The sequence below is a fragment of the Corythoichthys intestinalis genome, chromosome 16 (genome assembly GCF_030265065.1).
Source record: "Corythoichthys intestinalis isolate RoL2023-P3 chromosome 16, ASM3026506v1, whole genome shotgun sequence".
Lineage (NCBI taxonomy): Eukaryota > Metazoa > Chordata > Actinopteri > Syngnathiformes > Syngnathidae > Corythoichthys > Corythoichthys intestinalis.
The window spans coordinates 10,562,625-10,580,004 of record NC_080410.1 but is presented as its reverse complement, the minus strand read 5'-3'; the positions used below and the strand labels follow the sequence as shown (position 1 = coordinate 10,580,004).

Below are 17,380 nucleotides of genomic sequence, written 5' to 3'. Positions count from 1 at the left end.
ACTTGAATTTATTATCATTTATTGATTTTAATAAATTTTATTTTTCAGCATCAAAGAGTCAAAAAATGTGGCTTGAGTGTTTTATTTATTTATTTTTTATTCAGGCAAATTGAAGTGTTTTAAGTCTTCTAGGTTACAAACAAAAACAATGTTAATAAAGTTATACTTTACTGTAGGTTGATCTATATATTTTATTTACTGTTAACATAGACAAACAAATGTATTAGGTGGAAATTACAAATCTTGCTTCAGAGTATTGAAGATGATATAAAGCTAGAGAGAGAGAGAGAGAGAGAGAGAGAGAGAGAGAGAGAGAGAGAGAGAGAGAGAGAGAAAACATCTTCGTAAAAGGAAGACAACACCTGATCAATAGGGCTACTTGAAATGGAACTGATCAGCAGTAGAGAGCTGGACAGCAGACAGGACATAAAGCTGATAGATGGGTACAGCCAAGACACACCGCCCAAAATTAATTAAACCTACGGAAATCCATGATTATTTGACAAGTCTATAATTAGTGTGTATATGTGTGTGCACTTTTAAATGAACTCTTTGGAAGCAAAGCCAGTAAGTTATCTCGTAAATCAGTCAGTCTGCAGGTATCAGGCTGCTCTTTCTGTACTGTTGGGCGGTCACCCGAAATGACCTCCAAATCCAGCACCATCAATCAGCTGAAAGGGTTTTCACATTACACACCACTTTGTTCGCTTTTAGCTGACGATGCATGCCTACATCATTTTTTCACATTCTTATTTGTTGACTACTCATAGTTTATTTTCGAGTCCAGAGACGGGATTATTGGATTAAATAATTGGTTCCTGTAATGAAAAAGTTCAGCAATTAACTTTGAATTTCTACTCATTTTAGGGCTATCACTATCAAATGTTATCAGAACCGATTATTTTATCAGTTTTTCAGTAGATTATTTTTGTAATTCATTCTGCATCTGCACTATACCTTTCGGTGATTTGTTTTAGAAAACAGGTTGGAACGGGAACGTTATGGTGAAGATAAATATATTTTTTTAAACAGCATACTTTATTGATGTTGATAAATAAAAATAAAAATCATAGTATATAAATATATATATATTTATTTATTTATTTATTTATTTATTTTAGGGCTGTCAAAATTATCGCGTTAACGGGCGTTAATTCTTTTTTTAAATTAATCACGTTAAAATATTTGACGCAATTAACGCACTAGGCCCGCTCAGACAGATTTAAATGTCAGTACAGTGAAAGGCCAACTTGTTAATTGTGTTTTATGGAGTTTTTCCGCCCTCTGTTGGCGCTTGGGTGTGACTTGCATATGTTATATGGCGTAATGTCGCCCTCTGCTGGCGATTCAGTGCAGCAGATTATTTGGGTTTTGGCGCGCTTTTCTGACGTGATTATATGTCGCCGCGAAGTTACACTAATAGACAGTGCTCTTCAGACCAGCTAACGTCCGCATCCAGTATTCAGTGGCAGTTCTCATAGCCCCATCACACTGTTTGTGTCTAATACATGCATCGCTTGTGAGTTATATTCCTCCTTTGTTTATATTCATGAGCATTAGATAGTTATTGATGATGTGTATTTGAATTTGTTCACATATATGGTGAAATGCAGTTACATTGTTAGATGCTTGTGAGCTAATTGGCTAGTACTACTGCTCAAATGGACACGTGTGTGTACATTTTATGTTATTTTGTGATTTATGCAAGTTATTGACACATTGCCTTGTTATTTTCAGTTTTACAAAAATACAACAAACGTGCTCCTGTCAAAAAGAGATGACTTCAGTAAAGCCCATGCAACTTTGCCACACAGTCTGATTTCTTTTTGGAACTTATGTTCGCTATCTGTCAATTTGTGTACTCACACACATTGAGGACAGAATAGGGCTACTAGTTTATTTTTTGATTGAAAATTTTACAAATTTTATTAAAACGAAAACATTAAGAGGCGTTTTAATATAACATTTCTATCACTTGTACTAATATTCATCTTTTAAGAACTACAAGTCTTTCTATCCATGGATCACTTTAACAGAATGTTCATAATGTTAATGCCATCTTGTTGATTTATTGTTATAATAAAAAAAATACGGTCCTTATGTACCGTATGTTGAATGTATATATATCCATCTTGTCTTATCTTTCCATTCCAACAATAATTTACAGAAAAATATGGCATATTTTATAGATGGTTTGAATTGCGATTAATTGCGATTAATTAATTTTTAAGCTGTAATTAACTCGATTAAAAATTTTAATCGTTTGACAGCCCTAATTTATATATATATATATATATATATATATATATATATATATATATATATATATATATATATATATATATATATATATATATATGTAACCGGGTGAACTGCGTAATGTTAACTAGTGGGAGTTGCCTGCGCCCAAAATGTTGCGCTGCCGCTTTAAGAATTGCGCGGTCACGTAGGAGTTGGCAGCGCGGGGTTTGGAGTTAATGCGGAAGTGGAACAAGGAAAGAAAGCGCGAATACACGCAGTTGAGAGGAGCGGTGCTGGAAGACAGTTGTCAATCAGTACACTGAGAAGCCTCGCGTTGAAACAAAATACAGTGTAATACAGGTAAACCAGTGAACTGTTAAGTGTTAGAAACGATCTGTTGTTATGGATGTTTTATTTTGATGATGTTTGCGCAGTGATGGTGTTCGACATGCGCCCAAGGATGACCGCGCTACGCAATAATTGAAACGGCGGTGCAGCGTAAGTGGTGTTCAATGCATAACCATGAAAAACTGTATTTCTACCCATAAAGGGAAATTAAACAATATTATTTTGTTCCACGCTGTTTAGAGGGGAGAGTTTGTTGCTTGTCGTGTGCGTACGGGCGAGCGCGGCACATTAGAAGTGTGGTAGGTGAATCGTTCAAGTGATGTGCACTATTTTTGTTAGCTTTGGGGATCTCTAGTGGAGTGGTGAGTGACTAAAGAAGTATTTGTTTTTTGTTCAGCCAGCCACTGTTGTTGTCTATTTATTTTGTGTTGAATCAATCTCACAATTTGTCCTATTAATGCTGTACAAATTTATTTTAACTTGATGTGCAGTCGGGAATAAAGCCCACATAAAAAATAAAATTACTTGTGTTGGTCCAATCAATTCACCCGGCCACATATATATGTATATTAGTGCTGTCAAATGATTAAAAAAAATAATCTAGTTAATCATATGTCAACTGTGTGATTAATCATGATTAATCACATTTCCCTCGGGATGAATAAAGTTGCTCTTCAGGAAAAAAAAATCTAGGAAAATACTATAATTGACTTTTTAAAATTTTTTAAGATGAAGTGTATGATGTGTGAATGAATTAATACTTAACCAAATAGAGCTATAAAATTTTATTTGACTCAGCTTGTATAAAATAAAATAAATTGTCTGTATTATACAGCCATGTAGCGATAGCAGTAGTCAACCTACTTGTTGTCTTTTTGTTGACAAGTCCGAGTCCGCACTCTTCCAGCGTAGCTTGATGACTGCGGCTTGTACCCGCGGTGTTAGCGTCATTGTTAACACAAGTGAAGATATGCTTTGCCCGAAGGTGGTACTTTAGGCTTGGTTGTGCTTCGATGGAAGGACAGTTCATCACAGCAGTATGTGCACACAACTGGTTTTATCCAGATTTCCATTAGGCAGCTTTTTAAAACGGAATTTGCCATGAACAAGTCCTGGGTCATCATCCTCACTCATCGTGGCTGGCTGCATTTTTTTCCTGCATTGCCGCATGGAAAATGTAAACATCAGCGTGTGGGACTACGGGAGGCAGTTGTGGCCAAACTTAGTGTGAGTTGTAAATTGCATTATTTTTTTTTAATGCGTTAATATTTCCAGATTAATCATGGTCGTTAACGCGTTATTGTTGACAGGCCTAATATATATATACACATATATATATATATATATATATATACACATATATATATTGTGACACCACACGAGGTAGGCCTGGCCAGAAATTAGCTCGGGATGCCAAGGTTTCCAACAAACAGCTTCTTTATTCAACAAAAGGCGGGTTTTTTTCCCCCAAAAGAATATGGCCGGAATGCGGCACAATAAAACAACAAACACTTGAACTTCTACAAAAAAGTCAACTTAGGTCTGTTCTCATCAAAATACTTTCTTCCAAGTTTGTCTGTCAATCTCCTTCCGCCTCTTCTGCTCGTCTCACATATGGTCCTCCAGGCCAGCTGCAATTAAGTGGCTTAAGCAGCCACACCTGGAGGCGTTGTGCGGCATGCTAAATTAATGAATTGTGTAAATTAATAAATTGTCAAGTGTCATCAATGGCACTCAAACATGAGTTTTGAAGCTAGTCTGTCAGGGTCCGCAAATGCTGCAACAAGCTGGATTTCGAAGCAGACAACACAATGCAAGGGATGCGTTCAAGGGTTTATTAAATACAAACAAAAATCACACCTGTCAAGTTGTACGGTTTCGGCGTAATTTGTACTAGTGAGCAATGATTTTTTAAATGTGTACACCGTACATTCAAAATCTTTACGTTTTTCGTGCATCATGGTTTTTTTTCTCAGTTCGGATTCTGTCACCGTTTTGGCAACGAGACAATATGCTTTATGATGCGTTACTACGTTGGTTGAATGAAGCGAGAAAAGTCAGACACAGAGAGAAGAATGTTTGTTGTGACGCTGTAGCAAACGCGATGCTAGGCTAGGTGGCTCCAACATTTCCTGACTGTAGCCGACAGCCTACAATCTATGCCTAGATATCACATGCTTATAGAAATACATGCAAAATGACAGACAGCGGCGTTAATAAACAGCCGCCATTTTGAAGCAGTAGATTTCTCAGAAAGGCTCTGGTGTAGTGAAACTTCCTAGCGAACTCCCAGAGGAAAAGAAAATCTGAAGAGATCTCCAAAATATCTCATTTATTTCTCCTAGACAACTGTGAGATCTGTGTGACGCCAAACTGAGACTAAGGTTTATTTCTCCTGTGTCTCAGTTTTTTCTCCGGAGCAATAAAATGCACTAAATCTCAATTTAGTCTCCTTTTAAGTTTCAGAAGAGATCTCAACGAGCTCTCATATAATTCTCAGAGTTTCTCAACTTTTGTGTCTATTTGTGATCTCAGGCAGAGAAATCAGAGAGATCTCTCGATGAACTCAGTCTACTCTTATCACAGCTTCCGTTCATGCATCACATACTGTACTCAGACAGAGCAAATGAAGAGCTCTCCACAAGCACTCGTTGAATTCTCAGGCAATGCAAATTTATTTGTATAGCATAATTCAACACAAAGCAATTCAAAGTGCTTTACATCACATGAATAACCACGATCGGAGATAAAATGATTTTAAAAAATTAAAAACATTAGTTCAAAAGAAAGTTATAACAAAGACAATGAAAAGTCACTGATAAGAAAAACTGTTGAATATTCTATTAGCAGCCTCTAAGAAATCTATTTCTAGGAAATGGCTTAAAAAAAATCAACTGTTGAGGAATGGATAGATATTGTACATGAAATTTACACCATGGAGAAGCTGTCATTTTAACTTAAATTAGAGATTGATACATTTTATTTGATATGGTCCAAATGGACAAACGTGAAACCAATTAGAATGGATTTCAATTGATGCTCAACAGAGAAAGTACCTCCTTACTTTTTGGGGTGGTAAGAAAACAATATCAGATGGGCTCCCAAATGTTTTAAGTTGCTGTATGTTGTTTATATATCTTTTTTGTTGTTGTTTCCCTTAAAAAAGTAATGTATCGAGAAATGGACTATTGTCATTCACTGTTGTAAGTACAATGTACAGTATATTATTGGTGAGAATCTAAATGAAATTAAAAAAGAAAAAAAAGAATTTAAACAGGCAATAAAATTATACTTAAAATGAATAAAAAGCAAATTGCTTGAAGGTTAAAATATATAGACCGTTATGGATATGCTGTGATAAACAAAAGCGTTTTTAGTCCTGATTTAAAAGGAGCTAACAGTTTGAGCACACTTCAGACCTTCAGGTAACTTGTTTCAGAGGTGAGGAGCATAATACTAAATGCTACTTCACCCTGCTTGGTTCTTGTTCTTGGAACATACAACAGATCGGTTCCAGATGACCTTAGGGGTCTCTATTCTTTTGGTCCAAGGCCATGAAAGTGTTTTATAGACGAGCAGTATCAATTTCTAGCCTATCCTTTGACTCAATTTCTAGCCTATCCTTTGACTCACTGGAAGCCAGTGTAATGATTTCCAAAACTGGTGTAATGTTGTCCAGTTTCCTTGTACTGTATTTGTAAGGACACTGGCAGCAGCATTCTGTACTAGCTGCAGCGTCCTGACTGATTAAAAAAAAATAAAAAAATCAAGACCTGTAAATATACTGCTGCAATAGTCAAATCTTCTGAAAATGAACCGCACAATCAAACTTATCTGTATCCTCTATAGAGGAGCAATATTCATGCTGCACTGGTGTCAGAAATTGAGCTGCAGGGTCAATGAAGTTGGGGATGACGGGATAAAAAGGCATAGATAGTTCATAAATATGATTTTACGTATAGAAGTGCACAAAATATGGTATGCAATTTATTCAGAATGAAAAGGGTTATAGTAATTGAATAATTATAAAGTATATTATATATGAAGAGATAGTTATTATATATAAAGAGAAATTGATTAACATATAGTTAGAAAAAAATGAATAATCATAATGAAAACGATCACGGTGGTACATTTACAAACCGGTAGGTACAAAATGCACAAAGGAAAACTCTTACTGACGTGTAATAATGTTACCCTTCTAAAATTGTTATTATGATGGTATTATAAAGTCATTCAATTTCATAAAAACGAAATAATATGATATTGAATTAATGAAGATGTAAACATTTCAGTTAGCTTAAATTAAAATGAAAACAAGGCTTTAAAAACTCCAAGAACTGAAAATGTACATTAATAAAGCCAAATAAACTCAACTTATAAAGATTATTTTTATTTTTTATCCTTATTAGCCTAATGTAGTCATGCGTATATAAAGAACATTTTTGTAAATTCATTCTTACTTAAAATGCAGCTGAAACCACTCAGCGTTGACCGGTCTACACCGGCGCTGCAGCGCTGTTTTCTTCGTGCACTGTCAAACTGTATGTGGCGCGAAACACTGTGAACTTTCAACCCTGAAGATAATGCAGACCTAACGTCTACATTGGAAGAAAGCGCCATCAGTCACAAATGCTGCTTCGTCATTGGTTAACTCATAGGGGGGAGGCTGACCTAGCGACGTCAAGTCGTACTTAACTTATGAAGTTGGTGTCAGGAGGAATGGAGGAAGAAACAGTTTCAGGACAAAAAAGAGGGTAAGTAACATCTTTGTCGAATGGAATTTGGGTATAATTTATATGGCTTGTGTTTATGCTAGTTCTGATAGTTTTTTTTTTGGGGGGGGGGGGGGGGGGGACTGGTCGGCAATAAGTGGCAAAAATAGTGAAGCTAGCTAGCTAGCTTGGGAGGCCATGAATTTACTGAAGTAAACATATTCATGTAAAAATATTAACTTTGGAATTATTTCTACAAAAAGTGGCCCTAGACAGTCTTGGAGTTACATAATTTGTGTACAATTGGAACATATTCTCATTGCAGTGAGACTCATTTTCTCTAGCTTCATGCAACGAGTTTACATTGGGGTGACCAAAGGTGGGTGGAGTAGGCAAAAATGTCACTCATGTAAGAGTAGCATTACTTCAAAATGATATCTTTTTTTTTTTTTTTAACAATGGTATTTTTTTCCTGAGCGCTACATTATCTGTATGAACTGTTGTTTTAATGATACTGTAAAATAACCCATTGCATAACCACATTAAACCAAAGGGAAAAAAAAAAAAAGAATTCCAATGAGAAAAAAAATCTATAAATGAGGCATTATTCGTCCAAAGAGCATGAGTGCCCTCTGGTGGAGAAAATAGTTCCTAGTTTTAATAGTGAAGAGTTCCTTCATAATTACTCATTTGAAATTAAAAGGATCATATCTCCGGTTTTTCATGGTCAATTATCTGCTCAATGCCCCCCTCCCGCTCTCCCTCAATCCCTCAACCCCTGTGCTTGCTGGTTTGTTTTCTCTGAGCTCTATGTTTGACACACACGTTACAGTTGTGCCATGAAGCCAGACAGCTAGCGGAAGTACACCGATCGGCTGAATTGGACGGGAGAAGGATGACTTCTTTGGAAACAGCCAAGGGAGATTATTTTTGTCAAAATAAATGTTGCATGTTAAAAAACTGGGAAGCCTATCTGAATTTGTGTCTCTGGATATGGAAATTATTTTGTTGTATAACGGAATATTCTATCCATACAGAGAAGGCATACTTTAAAACTGTAGTTATAAGGCATCTTTGAGTATATTCTGCATATCATTTAAGTACCCCGAGGCAGAGCAGCATGTCCTATTTTTTGGGAAATCAAAATATGGTCACCCTATTAACATTATAAACTTGAGACATAGGGAATTGAGAAGGTGCATCTTTTCACGATATATTAGCAATAAAAAGTTTTTTTTTTTTTTTAGGAGCAGTGTACAGGAAAGAAGAGCCCAACAACTTGTCCAAGAAAAGTGCAATTCTTACAGAAATCTTAACATCATGGATTTTTACTTTAATGTCTCTTTGTTTTACGATGATTGGTATGGGGGATTTTAAATAATATTTTTCAGTCCTTCGGTGGTCTAATATGGTTAAATGAACACAATCTGTATATCTAAAGATATTAAGAAGTTGCTGTACTAAATTATGAGATGTGATGACAGTGTAAAACCAAATAAGACATTGAACCACTTTTTAAAATTATTACAATGTATTATATTTCACAGATTGAATGGCCCAGCAGGAAATTATAAAAAGAGATGCCCACAAGAATGCGATACCCACCGAAGAAGAGGAGCTTTTATGACCCAGACCCTGAGTCACCCAGAGATGACCAAGGTGGTAATTGAGTAATTATCTTACTACACGGCTTATCTAATTTTTAAAGTGATTGTTATTTTTAACTTGCATTGGACACTATAATAACCATTTTGTTTATTAGTGTCTGATCACCGGGATTATCAATATTGGCAGTTTAGGGCACAAATATTGATTTACAGGATTTTTTTTAAAGAAATGTCTAGAAAAGGGAGTGTAACATCACTTGAAACTATATTTTGGTGACAGAATTTTGCAACTCCATTCGTACAATTATATCTACATTGGGGAGGTGCTGATTGATTGATTTAAAGATGTTCTTTTAAAATCAAAATTAACTCATTGAGGATAAGCGACTCAGAGAAAAAAAAAAAAAAATCCATTATAGGCATCAATTTGCAAAAAGCTTTTTAATTGTTGCGACCTGCAGAAACTATTACTACTTGATTGCAATTTTAGACTTTATTCTTTAAAATGTTTTGACAATTTTCTGAACTGTTTTAGCTGCCCATTATTTGAAATGAGAAAAAGTAAAAAATACAATGAAATGCATTTGATATATATATTTGATTTGCAAATGAATTTTTCAACCGGCCTCGAAAATTTTTCCGTTCGCATGTGAACGCTGATTTTTCGCCCAAAAAAAAAAAAAAAAAAAAAAAAGTCATCATTGGGGCATCAAAAATTCTGGGATGATGAGTGGCATAAAAGTTGTATAAAGAATTTTGGGGGGGAAAATTACGGTTCCTCGGAAATTTGCCAAAAACTTTCCATTCATTTTTAATGGGATGCCACGTCCTAATTTCTAATTCACTTGTAATGTAATTTACATCGCATTGATGCCGTTGACGGCCATGTATGTCGAATCTATTGATTCCAATGTACCTGGATTCCACTGACGGCCATGGGCGTTCAAATTTCCCATTCATTTCCATTGTCATTCACATTGCATTGACACACAAGTACACAATTGCCGATGAGGGCTTTGTACGTCCATGCCATTGACAGCCATGTATGTAGATTCTATTGACGTCAATGTACTTGGACTTCATTGACGCATATGTGAGTCGAAGCCATTGATGGTCATGGACGTCCAAATTTCCCATTCATTTCCAACCCCGAAATGTCCCCAAACCAATCTGGGCAGGGCTGAGATCTGTATTTCCACACAGCAAAGCCCCATAGTAATTTCTCCAGAAATTACAGTTTCTAGTTCAATTTGTAATTTGTGCTTTCTTTTATACTGGCAGCTTACACCATGCGCTGCAGTACGCTGGATGATTGGACACCGATCGAAAAAAGCCTTGATCAACAAATGTCGCATGAGGGGTACAACATAAATTCTAGATGTACTTAAAGACATTTGTTGCAGTGTTCAAAGCCCTAATACTGCTGGGCTTAGAGACTTAATTTTTGTTTGCTGTCTAAAAACTGTGTTGAACTTTGTTGTTAATATTATGGCTGTTGATGTTATTATAGCTATTGGAAATGTAAATTGTTTGCACTTTGTTTTTTGTTGGTGTTAATTAAAAAATGTTTGCCCGCCTGTCTGCCTTGCCTCCATTTGCCTGCGTTTGGGTCCGCACCACTTGCCCGCCCACATTCTATGACAAAAATTCTCAGCAGTACTCAATTTTCAAGTACAATGACTGTTGGATTTCACTAAAGCCATTTGTTCTAGAATGATAAAGCCTGATGCCTTTGGGTGTATCTTCTGTATCCCTCTGTCCTGCAGTGACGAGAGAGTAGTGTCCACCATTGTTTCTTTGGTCCATCAAGATGTTATGAAGTGGATGATCTGTGTTTAGAATGGTGAATCCAGTCAGGTGGGAGGAGAGGGTCACATGATTTAAGTGTCTCGTGTGTGCGTGCGCGCAGACGGGCGCGCATGAGAGGGAGAGTGAGCGAGAGACTCGTATATTTCTCCGTAGTAGCTCCAATAATGCTCATTTTCTTTTTCAAAGGAGAAAAAGGAGCCATTAAAAACACTGAATTGAGATTAGCAAGGTATCTCCCTTAAGTCTCAAGTATGATTCCCTCTAATTTATTGTCTCACCTATTTCTCCTAGTGAATTTTAGGAGAAACATCTGAGAAACATTTTAGACAAAATAGAAACTGCAATGAGGCTAAGATGAGAATCTCAAATTTATCTCCCGAGCTATAGAAGAGCAAGCTTTGAGCAGTAAAATTTTCCTCTGGGCTTAAGTAACTTTTTATCTTAAATACTCCTAAATCGGCAAAATCTTGACTTTAATCTATCTTCAAATGATAAAACAGTTTTCAAACTAAATGTCGAAAGCAGACAGAAGGGAACTAATGCAAAAACGGTAGCAATTTCAACAACTAACAGTTGATTCACAACATTAAACGATTTCCAAACATAGCAAAGGATACTACGTTTTGTTTTTTTTTTTTATGAAAAAAAAACATGACACAAACAACAAACATGACATAACACCAGTTACTTTGCAGAGTAACTAATTACTGTTGCATTCAGGTAACTGAGTTACTAACTCAATTACTTTTGGGGAGAAGTAATTTGTAACTGTAATTTTTAAAAGTAAGATTAACAACACTGGTCATAAAGATGAAGTCTGCAGAATGAACAGTGATGAAAGCGGAGATTTTATTCTGCCAATTTGTTGCCGAACACAATTTGCCAGCAACTATTGCTGATCACTTCTCAGAATTTGCAAAAGAAATGTTCCCTGACTCAAAGATTGCATCGGTAAGTTAATTTTATTAATTGACCTTTTTAATTTATATTTGGACACACTAATGAACTACCTTCAAGTCAAACCGAATTGCGAGCTGAAGTGCCATGAAGTGCAGCCATCAAGACATGATAGAAATTGCCAAAAGTGTTACATACAATTATAACAAAAGTTACTGTTAAATTTTAGTAATCATGATGTAGCTGAAGATATTGTTCTTTAATTGCACCAGGTTATATGTTACAATATTACTAATAAATTCATATTGTTTGAAAAATTGAGTTTTATTTTTGTTTCATATTGCACTATATACGACGTTGTAAGAATAGTCATTAATTTCTAAGGGCATATGTCACTATTAGTTAGATTGCCAATGGCCTCTGGTTGACAGCTATGCAAAAATACACACAATTGCGGAAAAGAGGGAATAACCAGTGGTGGAATGTAACGAAGTAAAAGTACTTCTTTACTGTAAATAAGTACATTTTTGTGTATCTGTACTTTATTTGAGTGTAAATGTGAAGTGGTACTTTTTACTTTTAATTCACTATATTTTACAGCACGTATCTGTACTTTTACTCCACTACTTTTCAAATTGTCGCCTGCATTAGATGTTACTTTTGTTTTTTGTTATTTTTTTCGTTGTGAATTGATAGTTTCGTTCTCATGCATCCAGTGCAATCGATGAGCCCCATGCAACTATACCGTAATTGAGCCCTAAAGGCAGCAAAATGAGTACAAGCAAGATTAGGTAGGTAAACAAGATATTGACCCAGCGCGAGCAGCGCGCCTTCAGATGGGTGGGTGCTGCACACTCTTGTACAGTAGGTCGGGGTATGCACTAGAGAAGACCATGAATTATTTCAGGAAATCCTGCGGGTCATCGTACCAGGATAATAATCAACGGGATCCAGCAGGAGTGGCCACACCTAAATAAATGATGATTTTTCACCTTTGTTAATAAACCTAGAGACCCAAAAATGTCCATTTTTGTAGTTTTATTTTCGTGGTCCAACACTGTCTCGACATGTGTTGGCACATAAAAAAGAACTACCAGTAGGTGGATGGCAAGATAGTGTAAAGTGCTTTGAGCACCTTGAAAGGTGGAAAAGCGCTATATAAGTGTAACACCATTTACCATTTACCATTCCAATATCCCAAGTTTCCAATGCTTCGATTCCAGCTACTATATTTGTACGGACTCAACATGGCGAACGGTGGAGGTGAAAACACGAAGAGAGAACTACACATGAAACGTGGAACACTGCAGGAGGAAGGTTCAAATTATAAGAAAACTTCCAAGTGAAAGGCGACGGTGAGTTGGGAACGAGTGATCTCAATTTAATTTTAAACTGCATTAAATGAAGTATTCAAATAAACAAAAACAATCCACTGACTTTCCGAATGACCAACTTAAAGGGGGTTTTAAAAGAAAAAAAACGGGAGTGGGAGTAATTTTGACTGGGAGCGGGACGGGATCGGGAGTCATTCTATAGGAGTGGGACGGGATGGGATTTACTTTTTGACTTAACCCCGGGATCGGGATGGAATAGGAGTTTTTCTCTGGGAAGGGGAAGGAACGGGAGTGAAAATCCATTCCCGTTTCACGCTCTAGTGTGCACCTGATAGTTGCTTGTAATCTGCCATTAAACTAAATTTTGAGTGTGTTAAGCTTTTGTTTACAATGAAATCAGTTTAATTGCTTGTTTTTTTTTCCATTCTGCACAGGTTAAATTAAAATTGAGCAGTCAATGAATTTTCTGGTTCTTTCTTTTCATATTGGCTCAGGTTTCATATATCATATTTTTTCATCGGGAGAAAGTAATTATAGTAACTGAATTCTAAAGCAAGTACTTTGTACTTTTACTTAAGTTTTTTTTTCTTTGATACTTGTACTTTCCTTAAGTACTTTTTTTGCCCCTGTATCCAAACTTCTACTTAATTCTTTTTTTAAATTGAGTACTTCATCCAACGCTGGGAATAATAAAATGGGTCCGCGACAGTAGATCGAAGAGGATCAATAATACTAACCTAAGCGGTAAGCAGAGAGCCAATAAGACAACAAAATAAACACACTCAAATACCTGCACAAGGTAGAGGATTTCAAAACAAGGGGGGAAAACGAACAAGCTAGCAAATGCACGAGAGTACAGAGTGCAAAATGGCGACCAGTAAGTCAATATCTCGGCACCCTTCTCTTGGATCGCCTGTGTTTAAATACTAATGTTGATGAGATGGAATTGGATGCAGATGTGACGTGAGGAATGCTCGCACATCCGGCTCTGTAACAAAATACACTCTGACCAGCAGCAGACTGTGACATAGTCCTCCCAATTTAAATGAACTGGACATCCATCAATGTCAATGGCAGGCAATTCGTTAAAAAGACTCATTTTATTTCAAGAATGTTGCATTAATATAGTCCCCACCCCTTCAATACAGATTATATTTCTATAAATGACCATATCTGAAGTTCTATCATATCACTTCCTCACTATAGGATCTCACAGCTGCAGGATCTGCAAATGTTCCAGTCAATTAGCTCCATTTATCTGCTTTCATAGTGCTGATTGCAACCGCTTGGCTTGACTAATTATTCTTACTTATGGTAAATGCAATCATTCTAATGAAGCTACACTGAAGATGATCTTAAATAAACTTTAGGAGCCAATAAATATACAATATAATAATATTGCTAGTGTGGTTGCTGGTAGTTTTTACATCGTTTGCACTCTGTCACTCCGATGAGCAAATATTTCTTTTACTATTTTTGCACCATGCTGTCTGACAGCATACTACTATAGGCCTATACAAATATGTTCATGGAATAACTACATCACACTTTAAAGTGAAAGGCCATGAGGGATCTTCTTCATGTTCTCCCTATCAATTTTCCTACTTGGCTGAATCACATATTTCATCTTAGTTAAAAATCCAACCCAAATTTCCCATAAGGAAATCTAAAAAGTTACTTATGACTCCCTAACTTCACTTAAGAAAAAATTTCAATAATGATATCTTTTACACACAGTTTTAAATGTATTCCATTTATGCTCTTGTATTTGCGAGATTATTAAAAGAGTTTTGAACTGTTCACTCATCGTGCATTCATGCTTTTCAATCCGGCGCATTTCACATCGTCTACATCTGGCACCTGCAGAAAGTAATTATTGCACTCATCTTTTCGTCAGTTGGCTGGCCTCTCCCTATGTCAGAGGCTTACAGTATGTGCCTTTCTAATTCATATGATACAAATACAAGCCAGATTTCTTTGTGAATGCTGAATGAGATGCGATAATTCACTCACAATTTATATACATAATTGTGCTCTATGAACAAAAGACTGACTATGTCGTGACAAAATTAGGTAAACCTTCACAATCTAATGAGACAGAATCTGTCAATTAAATCATAGCAGCATGAAAAAGAAAATACTTATCACATAGAAAAACGATAAGTGGTGCTAATTAAACGTTTCTTGGAGATATCAGCAAGAATTACACATGGCACATACAGAATAATTTGGATAAATTGCTGCAAGTGACAAACATTTTAATCTTCCTGCTGATTAAGATTATCCTTTGCATTTTTAGGCGTCATCACGTCACATCCCATCCAAGCAATAGTGATGTGGACGGCAGCCGAAAGCTACTTCAAGGACAATCCAGTTTGTTGAAGCATCAACAAGGTCTCACTTTTACCCAGGGGTGAAAGTGGGCCAGAACGGTCAGGAACGCAGTTCCGGTATAACATTAAGGGCCAGAACGCAGTTCCGGTATAAGACACAGGGCCGGAACGCTGTTCTGGTACATGGTGCTTTGATTCTGAAAATATGACGGCAACTGTCGAAACGCTATGTAAAGGGAAAAAAATTGCTAAGCTGCCACACATGCATTTCATCTCCAAGAAGAAAACAATCTACCAACATCAGATTTACATACACAAGTATTAACAGCAAGCATAATAAAGTGCTTGTGTAGCGTAATCCGTTCCCACCGATATTTATTTTTTATTTTATTCCACGGACGGCATGGAGGAACTAGATGCTGCAGCTATCCGAGTCTGACGATGATGAGTCACGTCAATGTAGGAATGCACGCAGCAGTTCTCCCCCGGCCGCTCAAAATGTGCCGTTTTTTCGGGCCGTTTGGCATTTGGCTTTGACTTTTATTACAGTGGCAGACGAGGAAATACCACTCTGTTTACTGTGTCTAAAAATGTGTGTAGCCGACAGCTGAATTTACTGGTGGCCTGTGAGCCGCATTTGTCTAGCCAGTTCACTCACACGGACACTAAACTCATATTTGTTGATCATTTCCTTCTTAATTTCAATGGGAACATCACATTTTTCCTTTTTTCACCACCTGCACTAACCTTCTTGGACCCATGTTGATATCTATCACAAGAAAATCTGCCGTGCGTCAGTCTTGCAGGAAAACAATGAACTTGCGACGCTGTCATAAATTGTGGTATTTCAAGCATCTCGTCATAAGTCAAGACAAATGATGAGTGAAATTTTACGTCGGATAGTACGCAAACATCTTCCAAAATGCTCTACGACCCGCGAACCTCGAGAAGTTGTTTGAACGGTGGAGATTCTGAAACCCCTTGGGAGAGTGTATTTCCAGAGGCAGAGAGCATTTTGTGGCAAACTCTGAACCCGTCCTATAGCAGAGGTGCCGGCGTCGTCCTAGCATTCTGTTCGATGATCATCACGGTCGATGAAAACTTGATAACTGCACTTTTGCCGAGCAAAGTCGCTCCTAGCCGGATTAAATGGCGACTGGCAGAGGAGGTGTGAAAGTTGCGGAAAATGTGAAAAAAAGAGGAATTGGTCGTGCCATAAAATTATTGTTGTAAAAACAGCACACGCACATGTACGCATTTAAATACTACTTTATTTGTATACTGCTTGCTTATTTAAACTCTAAATTACTCACACACAGGCTCAAATGCACTGCACTTGATGTCACACAGGTAATCAATGGAAAGCACCTTCAGAACGAGCATGTTGCAGCGATGAAGCTAATGTATTTTCCTTTATTTAATAATTGATATGTTTCTTTGATACCTCAAAATACTTCTAAACCGCGGATATGTTGGCTATGAGCCAGTAGTGTTGCTTCTCGCCGTGTTTTGATTGCGTCATCACAAGAGGACTACGGTTCTTCACACGGTAGTAAACTTTCGTTCTTTTAACCAAAAACTGACAATCCAATTTTGTGTTTTTCGGTGCAAAATTTTCAGTCATATCTCAAGTTTAAACCCTCCACATCTTTCAGACAAGATTTCCTAATCTTCATCTGCAGTTGTATCACGCTAAATTTTGTTTGGCAAAATATATACAACTTGCAGTGTTAAAGGAACATTAGCATGATGTTACACATGTGCACTGTTGCACATAACACATTGTCACGTGTTGCATCGCTTAGAGAAATAAATATTGTCAGGCTTTTGTGGCAAATTTTGAGGATTTTATGCTACCAGAGCCATTATTTTTTTTCAGCCTGATAGCTTCACGTGCAGTATCAGGAAGCAAAAGATACCGGGGGTCCCGGTGCCAGGAGTGGTGATGGGGCGGCGTAGGGTCGGTCGCCAGCGGTCTTACACTCACAAGGGATTCACACGATTACGGGGTTCTAGATCACAGAGCTGATTTGTGTACACTCTACCCCTTTCAATCACTTAGCTCATGGGTGTCCAAACCTGTCCGCAAGGGCCGC

General features: G+C 36.9%; 1 long non-coding RNA gene across 1 annotated transcript; it reads left to right on the top strand.

Moving 5' to 3' along the window:
• Positions 1–2,370: 2,370 nt before the first annotated feature.
• LOC130904387 (uncharacterized) lies at positions 2,371–2,961 on the top strand. Its single transcript, XR_009060839.1, has 3 exons — positions 2,371–2,601; positions 2,676–2,739; positions 2,830–2,961. It is a non-coding gene; the product is annotated as an uncharacterized LOC130904387 (long non-coding RNA).
• Positions 2,962–17,380: the final 14,419 nt, after the last annotated feature.